Source organism: Poecilia reticulata, linkage group LG16 (genome assembly GCF_000633615.1).
Source record: "Poecilia reticulata strain Guanapo linkage group LG16, Guppy_female_1.0+MT, whole genome shotgun sequence".
In the NCBI taxonomy this organism is placed as follows: domain Eukaryota; kingdom Metazoa; phylum Chordata; class Actinopteri; order Cyprinodontiformes; family Poeciliidae; genus Poecilia; species Poecilia reticulata.
Window position 1 is genome coordinate 31,979,350 of NC_024346.1, and position 11,227 is coordinate 31,990,576.

At 39.4% G+C, this 11,227-nt stretch overlaps 1 long non-coding RNA gene across 1 annotated transcript; it reads right to left on the reverse strand.

Annotated features, from left to right (window-relative positions):
• Nucleotides 1-2,745: 2,745 nt before the first annotated feature.
• On the reverse strand, nt 2,746-9,940 carry LOC103478756 (uncharacterized). The gene is made up of 5 exons (XR_535840.2): nt 9,753-9,940; nt 6,759-6,877; nt 4,816-4,875; nt 4,256-4,736; nt 2,746-4,160 (listed from the first exon to the last, which is right to left on the reverse strand). It is a non-coding gene; the product is annotated as an uncharacterized LOC103478756 (long non-coding RNA).
• Nucleotides 9,941-11,227: the final 1,287 nt, after the last annotated feature.

An 11,227-nucleotide genomic window follows, 5' to 3' on the forward strand; every position in this document is an offset into this window, starting at 1 on the left:
AGTGACAAGTACCACAGTAAGGGTAGAAGATGTTAACTTTGGAGATAGAAATTAGATTTTTTTTAAAAAGACAATTCTTTCCAATTCTCTTTTTTTCAGGACACGGTTTGAGGTTTAACTACTCGATCTTTTCTCCTTCGCTTGTCCAGTTTCCAGAGATTTACTAAGGGATATCAAAGCTTTAGGATATACAGTACTTCCCACCAAAACATTATGGTAAGGTAGTATTTCTTCGTAAATGGGCCACATAAATTCCACAATGCCTTTGCCAAGATTGCATTCGGTTCATAGGACTTTCTTCAAAGAGTGATTTAGAGATTCCAGCCCCACAGTTAGAGCCAGTGGAAAAGGGGCATCAGATGTCATGAGCACGTCGGTCTAAAAACAATCATGACGTTTGGATGTGAAGAAACAAACACCTGGATTGCGAAAGAACAAGAGTTTGCACCCGTCCAACAGGTAGCGGCATTGTTAGCCGCTTGTTTGACTGCTGTATTTGGACGCTAAAAAGACGAGTGGCGCTGGCTCATCAGCTCTGGTGTCACTAATTGACATTAATTCTGTCAGCAGCTCGCTGCCAGACCACATTGCACCTCGTGTGCTGTCGTGTCTGAGTGCTTTCTGCAAGCTGGCGTCTTGTACCGAGCCAAAAGCTTGCAAGACGAGAAGTCCCAGTTACAACAAGCCCATTTCCTCCACGGGAAATGCTAAGTATTGATCTAATAGCAGATCTAGACTTCCGTCTTATCAGGAAGAAAAAGCAGGAGCTCACATTCCTAAGTGAAGCACTCATGCTAACTGAATCGTAACAAGAACAGTAGAGCTGTGAGGAAGTGTTGACCCTCTTGCGTAATTCTTTTTTTTTGTCACAATTACATTGCAGATCATCAAGCAAATGTTAAAATCAGACAGAGATTACTTAGTAAATACAAAAACAGAGCAGAGAAATACATTTTCTTTTATGATATAATGATTTAAGTAGAAATGTTTAATTACTTTCCTAACTAAAAGATCTAAACTAATTTTGCCGATACTTTTGTCGTTGTGCTGTGGAAATTTAATGCAAATTATTATATTCAAACACCATTAAAAAGTTTTTAATGCCTTTCGCCACAGACGCTGCTAACCTTTTAATTTCCTTTTGTTAAGTTTTGGTTTTATAGCTTAATATACCCCCAACGTTAATTTATCTTCTGTGGCTCGTCATTAATCACCACATTACGCAGTGATGCATCTATCACTTGGACAGCGGTCCTCGGTAGGGGACAGAGCCTCAGAGCTCGCCAACATGGCAACATCATTAAAGCGATGAGCTGAGGGTGAAAAAGTCAGCAGACAGACAGCGACACGCCGCATGAGAACTCAACACCTCGCTTCATACCAGACACCTGCTACCGTTTGCCTCCAACAAAGTCCCCCCGCCCGAACCCCAACCCAACCAATGAAGCTTTCTCCATCACCTCAACAAAGTCCCATGGAGAGTTTCCTAACAAGCTCTGACTTTTACCAACTCTGCCAGAGACACAAAAAAAAAAAAAACAACAGGTTCAGGTGGCGCGGCTGTTTTCTTCCTGCTGCCGTCTTTACCACCACGCTGATCCATCTGAGTCCTTTTACTTTCCGCTCGCCCAGTTATGAGCGCTCTTCCTATTCCTGCTTATGAAACAAATTGCTCCCATCCATCACCATTTAAAAACCATTGTCTGGATTTCCACATCCTGTTGTTATTGCAGAGCCACAGATACATCCTTCCAACATTTATCTATTAAAACTCCATTAGACCTTGGCTCCGTAATATCCTGCCTACTTCAGTAACACTGGCACCACATTAAGATCCATCTGATGCGGCACATGGCCTCACCCTGAACCGGACTCATTATACACAGATAAACTACTGTACTTCTTCCACCTGGAAAGTATTTGGAGATGTGTGTTATGTGGTTCAAGTTATGATCCTCAATCAGCGGCATTGTGGACTTTTGATGTTCAAAATAGAGAGATGTGGAGTAATTGGTAAAGTCACCACAGTGGTGGAGTCACATAATGACGCCAAATAGATGTGATGAGTTTATACAACAAGCAATTCGTTTTAACAATTCATCGTTTTAAAAACATATAGGCACCGTTGAAAATAGTAAGGCAGTCTAGAATGTGATGTTTAAACCGAATTAGATGGATTTAATAAAATCCCACTCCTTTTTAAACTGGGATTGATGGATTGTATTTTGCATATATGTTATGTAACCAAAGAGGAAATTTATCAGATTGTTCTGATGATGTCATGTAGTACTTGATTATTGTTTATTGCTCATATATATGAATAAATAATTCCATTTGTTCATTTTTGTAGATTTTTGTTCTGAAGCAATATTCTTTTTCTATGAAGTTACAAATCCCAAAGTGTTTTATAAAGTCGAAGGAAGCTAATCAACGCCTTTCAACATTTTATTCAAATAAAAATGTGGCGTTTAGTAACATTATTCACATATCACAAAATTAACAAATAAATCAAGTTGATTAAATCTATAGTTGTTGCAACTAACCAAGACATATTGGGTTTTTCTGTTATCCGGCAGTAAGAAGTTGCAAATTACCATCTAATAGTGCATGTTACAGGTCCTGAGTAGGAGTGAGGTTACTCTGAAACGTCTCTAAGATGCATTAATATATTCACATGGGGTAAGAAATCACAAGGTTACATAAAGCAACTGCTTTTGGCTAAATTTGGTTTCCCCAGTAGGCAGCTGTATCTGCATCTGAACACATACAGCAATCTTATTTTAGATAAACTGTCATTTAGCTTTAATATTAATTTAAGTTACACATGGATTCATTTAAAATGTTAGATTTTTTTTTTTTTTAATGAAACATACTTGGTCAACTGTAATCTCAGCCTGGTATGAACACATTCTCATTAACATTTTCAAATGTCATAAATTCAATTTAATGTTTCACTTCTAAATACTTTTTTTTTTTGGTAAGGACTTTTATTAAAAAGATATATTGCTTTTAACATAGTATTACATCACTGCGTTACACACACAATCCTAGTTTAAAAAAAAAAAAAAAGTATTTGCACTGTGACATTTTCCCAGATTTCTGCTCATTCTTCATGAGTCAAGACCACGAGGGGCGCCGCTGGTTACGTAACGCCTTGTTTATGTTTACTGACCAGATGTCACACAGCACTGCCTGTCACAAGACGAGCAGGAATCACACAGCAGATCTTATGAAGAGTCAGTTTTCCTTTACTTATCGACTTTAAAACTGGAGCAGAATATCCATGTGGAGTCGAGGATAAAGTGCTGAAGACAAAGGGAATTACATATAATCCCCCATTTTTATGCCTCTGGTTGTCTGCCGTTGTGTGGATGGAATAAAGTTGATTTCAAAATCTATTTCAACGGTTTAGGCCACTGCAGAGAGAAACACAGATGATGATGATGATAACGATGATGATAATGATGAGGATGATTGCAGCAGCGGCTCTTATGTTGCATCACCACCTTTTAGTACTGGAGTCTAAAAGTCTCCTACCTTACAGTTCATTCAGTGGCCCAGTGCTGCTTCATGATGGTTTAGCCTAAAACCCGCCCAAGTGACAGTCCATGTCTTTGAGTGAGGACTGTATGTGCAGACTATTACATTTCTGAAGAAATTTAAACGGGGCCTGAAAAAGCTGGTTGGAACCCAGCGGAACATCAACGCTAAGCTAACATTTACTAAACAGCATGTGGATAATCACAAGCATGTTGACTAACATGGACTTCTCTATTCAGTATGTTAAGATTAGCCAAAATGCTAATCTTAGCACAAATGCTATCAGTGGTATTTCAATTCAAAGAGGCTGGAGAACGTACCATCTAGCAAAGTTTTCTCTGCCAAAGCGATATTATGTAATCGTTGAAATTACAGCAAAGGCTGTGATGTCAATCTCCTCAGAAATAATAACTTCCTGGTCCTGGGCAGCTTTTTTTCTTGGAACAGTGGGGAATCTGTTCTATCGGAGGCTTCCCCATCAGGGGTCATTTTCAATTCTTCAAACAACGCACCGCATTGTAACGTCTTCTTTTGTCAAATCAACATCGTTGGTTTCAAATTCAGCTTTTTGTCCCTCAAAGAAAACTTCCCCATCCAGGTTAGGTTTTTCTTTGGGAAGACTGGGGAAAAAAATAAAAATGTTCTCTTTGGGCTATGGCTTCACAGATGTTCTCATCCAGGGTACTTTTCAATTCCAAGATACGGGAAACCTTACTTGTACGTGCAGCTTGTGCTGTGTTCCTTATCCAATTGATAGCTGTGATTTCACCGTCTACTTTCTTTTCAGCTCGAGTACCGTCTTGCGATGTTTTCTTTGTGAAAGCGGTTTTCTTTTCCTCACGCCAAACTTCCCGGTCTGGGTTAGTGTTTTCTTCAGGCACATTGGAAGAATCGTCCCAACAGACTCTGCTCTGATCCTGAGAGCTAGCTTCCAGAAATCCTTTTCAGAAAGGAACCTGTCAAAGAGTTTTCTCATTCCTGTAGTGACTGAAAATCCAAGACCAAAACTGTTAAAAAGAGACATGGTGACTAGATGTTAATCTTAACAACACTAAAAATACTTGCGTGATGCAACGTTGAGATTAAACAAACTGTTTGGAGCTCTCTGTGGGCAAGGTCTTGCTTCTGATCGTTGCTGTGGAAATGATAGATCAGTTCTGCTCGACTCAAAGCAGACACTCTTCTGCGCACGTCGCCTTCACAACACAGGAAAGAAAACATTATTCTATTTTAAAGTATTTACAATAAAGTTAATAAAAATAATTTACAACTCACCGTCAACGCTGATCACCTCCTGTTCGCTCGGCACAACTCTCGCACCCAGCTTTGCTGCATCTGCAGTTACCAGAGGTTTTATATTTAGCACAGCATCTCTGTACCTCACACTGCCTCCCATTGAACCCGCTTTATTTTTAATTTCTGAATGCTTAAGTTTATGATGGATGCAGTTACACCTTCATTTTCCCTCTAGTCCAGTGGAGTCCAAAGTCGGTCTTTGTGGGCCGGCATCCTGCGTGTTTTAGTTCTCTCCCTGATGGTAGTAGCAATCTTTTCAGCTTGTCAATGTTCCTCTTAGGCCTTCTAACGAGCCATCATTGGATCCAGGTGCGTCCCGGCCCTCGACGACCCACTTTGGACACCCCTGCTCTAGTCTATCAGACTTTTATATTAATTCGGATCAAATCGCATCTCGTATCGATTCAATACAGGATACAACATTTAACATCCAAATACGGGACAATTCCGTATTTTACGGGACAATTCCGTATTTTACGGGACGGGTGGTAACTCTCATCCTGTTGGTACTATCAGCATGCTATGCTTGTGATAGCTAACATTAGGCTGGTACCTAAAATAAGCATTTTACCTCATTTTTGATTCGGCTACATTTATCATACTGAATAGATTAAGTTAATGTAGATCAACATGGTTGTGATAATGACACCTGCTACTGACAGCATTTAAGCTACCCTTAGCATTTTGGCTAATTTTAGCTTGTACACTTTGGACTTACTTTTACTTTCTATGAGTAAGTCCATGATAACATTAATAGTATTGATTCTCCACATGCTATTGACTGCATTTTAGTTCACCTTAGCATTGTTGCTAATTTTCACTACCAATGCTAGGTTCCAACTGACACACACACTTTGGCAGGCCCGTTTTAAACTTCTTCAGAAATTTTCTAGTTATGGTTTTAGCATAATAACTCATAATGTTTTCATTAAATAAGTTGTAACTCAGATTTTTTTTTAACATGTCTAAAACCTATGTAAAACAGCCACAAGTGTTCAGTATCTGTTTATGTGAACTATTCTCTTCTGCAAGGCACCTTTTTGTCTTTATTTTTCTTTTTTTTCTGTCTGTCTGACTATCTAGAGCTTTTAGGTCTATTTTAACATAAATCTGTAAACACTTTTCTGAAACCTCAGGTGTCTTGTATTTAATGAATCAACGCAGCAGTTAATTGCTGTTCAAACACACCTCATCTTACGCCTCCAGCTCCCAAATGCCTCCTGAGAGCAGCAACAGATAGAAAGGTATGATATTCTTTAAGAATTTTATACAGCGATGCTTAGCGCGCAGTCAGACTGGCACTAATAGGATTTAAATCATATTCATTAGGTAGCATTACCCATTTGATCTCCAGACCTAGATCAAGTTGAGAATATGTGGCAGATTTTGGAGATTTAAAGTCATACACACAGTCTCCATCCAATCTGTCTGAGCTTGAGCTACGCTGGAAAGTTAAAAGTCAGCAGAGACAAAAGAACTTGCAGCGGTTCTTGAAGAAGCGTTTCTACAAAGTATCCGCTGCTCTGTGATGGCCCATCAAATAAAACACCAACAACATAACGTTACAAAATGAGAAAAAGCACATAAAGTTGTCTTTCGCAACTCAGTGTAAGCCAACAGAAATAGTTGAATTGACTGAACAGAAGAAAAGAGGATTAGAATAAGAGATTTTGTCATTCTTCAGGACAAAACGGCATGAAATGACATGCAGAGAGAGAAAAAAAGGTAGTGCGACTTCACACCAAGGACTCTCTCTACTTTTTGCACCAACTGCTTTCAAGTCTGGATTTTGTTACACACTCAGTTGTCCGCAGCTTCCTTCGTCCCTTTATATATCGGCCCGTCTCTAATCCCAGTCATTGTGTCCTCAAATTGAAAAATTGCAATCGCATACGAATGTAGAAGATTTGTGCACTTGTTACCAAAAGCAGACGACGAGACCGGCAGCAGCGGCTGTGGAAGGTTTTTTTTTTTTGTTTGGCGTGCCTTGTGAAGATGTCGGTGCAGAAAGTCACAGCGTTGGAGCAGCAGAGCATTCCCCCTGTTAAAAGAGCAAAGCAGAGCAACGAGTGATTTTTCTCAAGAGAACAACATGTTTTCACTCTTCTCCCAGGGGGCAAGAGTTTAATAATAACAGTCAGTTTTTCTCTTTTTTTTTTTTTTTGTTGATCCTCTTCTGTTGGCTCAGCTCCTCTTTTTGTCCACGGAGAAATGCATCTGTTTGCTGCGACATGAGACACAGATATTATTACTCATGTTGCCCGTCAACATTTTTGGATGGGCTCCAGCTACCATGTATCCAGAGGTTTATTTTTGTTTGCCTTCCTACAAATTGCTTTAATATCGGTTTCAAACGTTGAGAAATCCGGTGAACCTCGCAGTAGTTAAGAGTTCAGCATTTATCTGAAAATGATCATTACTCCTCCCGATGGATTAGAAGCTGTTGTCAGGTTGCATTTGTGACCTTTTTGCTGATTTTCATGCAGAGGCTGAAAGACATTAATCTTCTCTGACTTTCACACTATGGCGTGTCACATAATTCCCCCAAATAGCACATCAAACATCATTTTTGTAGCACTGTAACCCTCAACCACGGCACGTCAAATACCTGGGAACTTGTCCTTATGTATTAGTGTCATACAAAACGTTTGGATAGGAAGCAAAACTGCCATTAATTAGGCAGCCAAGCGCTGTGAAGGCCTACCGTAACCGTACTGTTTCTTTTTTTCATGAAGCCACCAAAAAGCAAATGAATTAGCTTTTTGGAGGCTTTATCATAGTCAAAAACTCACCAAATTTGGCAGACCTGTCAAGTCTGCGTGAAAAGACTTGACAGGTATTTTAAGGTCGTCACAAAATTGCAACAGAAACGGCTCAACAGCGCCACCTAGCAACTTTCAAAATACCATTTGCATTGACCTTACTTCATTGTAGAGACATTAAATTTGGCACACTTGTAGAGCTCCTCCCCAAGACACCCAGAAAATTCAATTAATGTCATAGTGCAAGACAAACAGGAAGTCGGCCATTTTGGATTGAAGTTCCAATTTTGACCCCATTTTGGCCGTTTACAGCCTTCGCATTTGATCGAACTCCTCCTAGGGATTTCAATCGATCGTCTTCAAACTTGGTCAGTTGGTTCATAAGGCATGGCCGATTAAAAGTTATCAAAACGGGGACTTTCGTGCATGCTGAAAGGGCGTTACTAGGGGTCAAAGTTTGCATACTCGCCATGAAACACGAAACTGTTATAACTCCTACACAAAAAACTCACAGAGGAAACAAACGTTTAGTGATTGATAATCATCGGGTGCCCACCTGAGACGGCTTTCAAAGCTTTTCCAAAAAAAAGAAGTCGATTATTTGGCTATCAAGAAACATTTAAGTTTATTTTTAAGGACTAAATTATTTGCTTATGGAAATTTTTGAAAGGCAAATAAGACTTGTATCTTTAATCTATTTATTTAATTAGGTGCCTGTTACAATTGAGGCCATTCGACAAATTAAGGACGCAGGAGATGTGCAACCTCCAGGGTCATATCTCAGTTTTTCCAAAGAGTGAAATGCCTCAGYATACAAACAGAAGAGGAGAGGAGAAGCCACCGGGGTGATGCTTCTTTTGATTTTGGACTAGTTTTCAAACTCAGGTGTTTAATACTCAGTGTTTCCAGTTACAAACTTAGAACATATTATAGAATTAGACAACTAACTTTAGTTAGGTGCCTGTTACAATTGAAGCCATTCGACAAATCAAGGAGGCAGGAGATGTGCAACCTCCAGGGTCATATCTCTTAAAAATACATCTTTTCACAAGGTAATGGAGCCATACTTGGACCATCTGATTGAGCATCTTGAGAGAAGATTACCAGAGATGAACATCTTTGCTGCATTCAACATACTCAGCCCACAATCAGTGGAGAAGGAAGATGACTTTCAAGAGACTGCTTGTCAAAAAGTTTCCCACTTTGGATGAAGGGGCAGTACTCCAAGAATGGACAAGTTTCAAAGTCCATCTTGGCCAAGGCATTTTAAGGTAAACAGCAGAAGCAAAGTGTCTAAGAACTTTCTATAAAACATTAATATTTTTATTATTCACTTTTTTTCTAAAAATAATTATTCCAAAAACATTTGTTTATTTTAGGACAGGTCACAGCTGGAGGTGGTGCAGGAAGTGGCCTCTGACTTTGATGAACTGAAGCTCCTCTACCCAAACCTGTCACTACTCTCTGCCGTTGCATTGACAGTTCCAGTCTCAAGTGTGAACTGTGAAAGAGACTTTTCAGCTATGAACACTAGAAACTACAAGTTTCTTTAGCTATGCATTTTATGTCAGTTCTGGTTTATATTAAATAAATAAAGATGGACCTCAGAAACAGGCTTCAGGACAAAAGCCTCAGCGTGTTTGCGAATCAGAATAAATGGACTTAGCGTGACTGACATGGACTTCGATAAGGCTCTGGAAGAATTCTTTACAAAACCCAGAAGGATGATGTGCAGCTATCCAACATGCTTCCTGTGCCACTGTAAAGATCAAAGCTCGATACAGTAGAGCATCTCTCATTTTTTGAGTTTTCTTTTGTTATTCAGTGGCTTTGATGCAAGACGTGTTGGTGCTTTGTTTGTACTTAATTTGTGCTAATTTCATTTGTTTATAAGTATAGATGTTAAAGTAGGATTCAACGTAAGTGCAAACAATTTGTATTTATTTTAATTGTATTTTTAGCTAACAATTTCAAAAGTGTTCCTTTTTGTAAGACAGTAGTTGAGCAAATATTTGTATGGCAAAACATACCCAAGAACGCCACAAAACAGCGTTAGCAACAGAACATCTAATGCTTAATAGCAACACTTTGCTGTTAACTCAGGATAAATTAAAATGCGTTATATTCGTACTTTCACGTACAAAACATGCTTACCATATTCGGTTTTATAAAGCCACCCAGAACTTCGGCTCTGTTAACCATTTTTCGTTAAACCCGCTAGTTCGATGTTTGCTGTTGTGGCTCTCGGAAGACCGCCTCGAAGAGGCGCCAGTTCCCTCCAGGGGTAGCTGTAGGTTGCTAATCTCAGTTAGCTGCGGCCCGGTTAACGTTCACGTCGGTGCCGGTGCGCTTCCCTTGGTCAGCAAGTAAAAGAGTAGATTCTTCGTCTGCGCCACTGTTCCTCTGACTCCAGAAAAAAAAAAAAAAAAAAAGAATCCAACGTTTTTTGACTTTTTCTCCGTGACATGTTGCAGTCGTTGTTACCGTGTGAAGAGGTAGAGAAAGTGGTTTGGGGGTAACGGTGAAAAAAAAGTTTTCTTCCTTTAACCACTAGATGTCGCCATTGCGCGTAAACGGATTTTTACCATGAATACTCATAAACATTCATTGTCACTTTTACCATGTATAAAAATGACGTAATTTACAACAAGCAAGCAGTGTTTAGCCTGGCGGCGGGGGCAGTAAAGCATGGCGGGCCGCCAGGCCTATAAAACACTCTAGAGGAAACCCTTGAAAAGTTTAATCTTTGCGTTAGTGATGGTAATCATAGACTAATTACTTAAAATAGCACAACTCACTACTGACCCGGGCAGAAACAAGTCGGCAGCCATTTAATGCTTCTTTTGATCCTAAATAATTGACCCAACCTAAAACAAAATGACTGTATACTTCCAAGCTTTTGAAAGCTTTCATCCGCTTGTGGTTCATCAGGTCTGCAGCTGCAGAAAGTTAACTTGATCACCTCAACGCCACGTAAATCCTCAACATTATACAAGAAGTATTTTTAACCGAGAAAATATGGATCATCCTAAATATATAATTCAAATGGGGGTCAGGAAGTGGATTTCTCCAGTTTAAAAAATGGCCAAATGGATTACAGCAGTACGCCAATACCCTAAATTGGCTAGAACACACAAAGTGCCTCAAGAACTGTATATTTAGGATATGATGATCCATATTTTAACATTTGAACCTGAATAAAATGGTAAATGCTGTATAGTGTGCAGTATTGTAATTAAGTATGACACCAGCTGAACATATTGAACTGAACAACCGTCCTGAATGTAAGCTGCTTCTCTGCCGCCTTTACATCCTCTGCAACACTGCCAGGAAAAAGCAGCCGAGTCAGAAAGTGGGAATAGCAAAGTGGACGAAGGAAATTATGGGCTTAGAAATAATAAATATAATTTATGACCAGTAATGGAGTCACTGGATAGGTAAGTGCATGCTTTTCTTATGTTTCTCACCACTTCCTGTGGTGAGAAACACAGGAAGTTTTTATCTGTATAAAACTCCTGTGAAAAGGAGTTTTATACAGATAACATTAGCAGAAACACAGGAGGAAGCATCAATATCATTTTAGGGAGTGATGCAACAACTATAAACAATTTCTTCAGGCTGAATTTGAA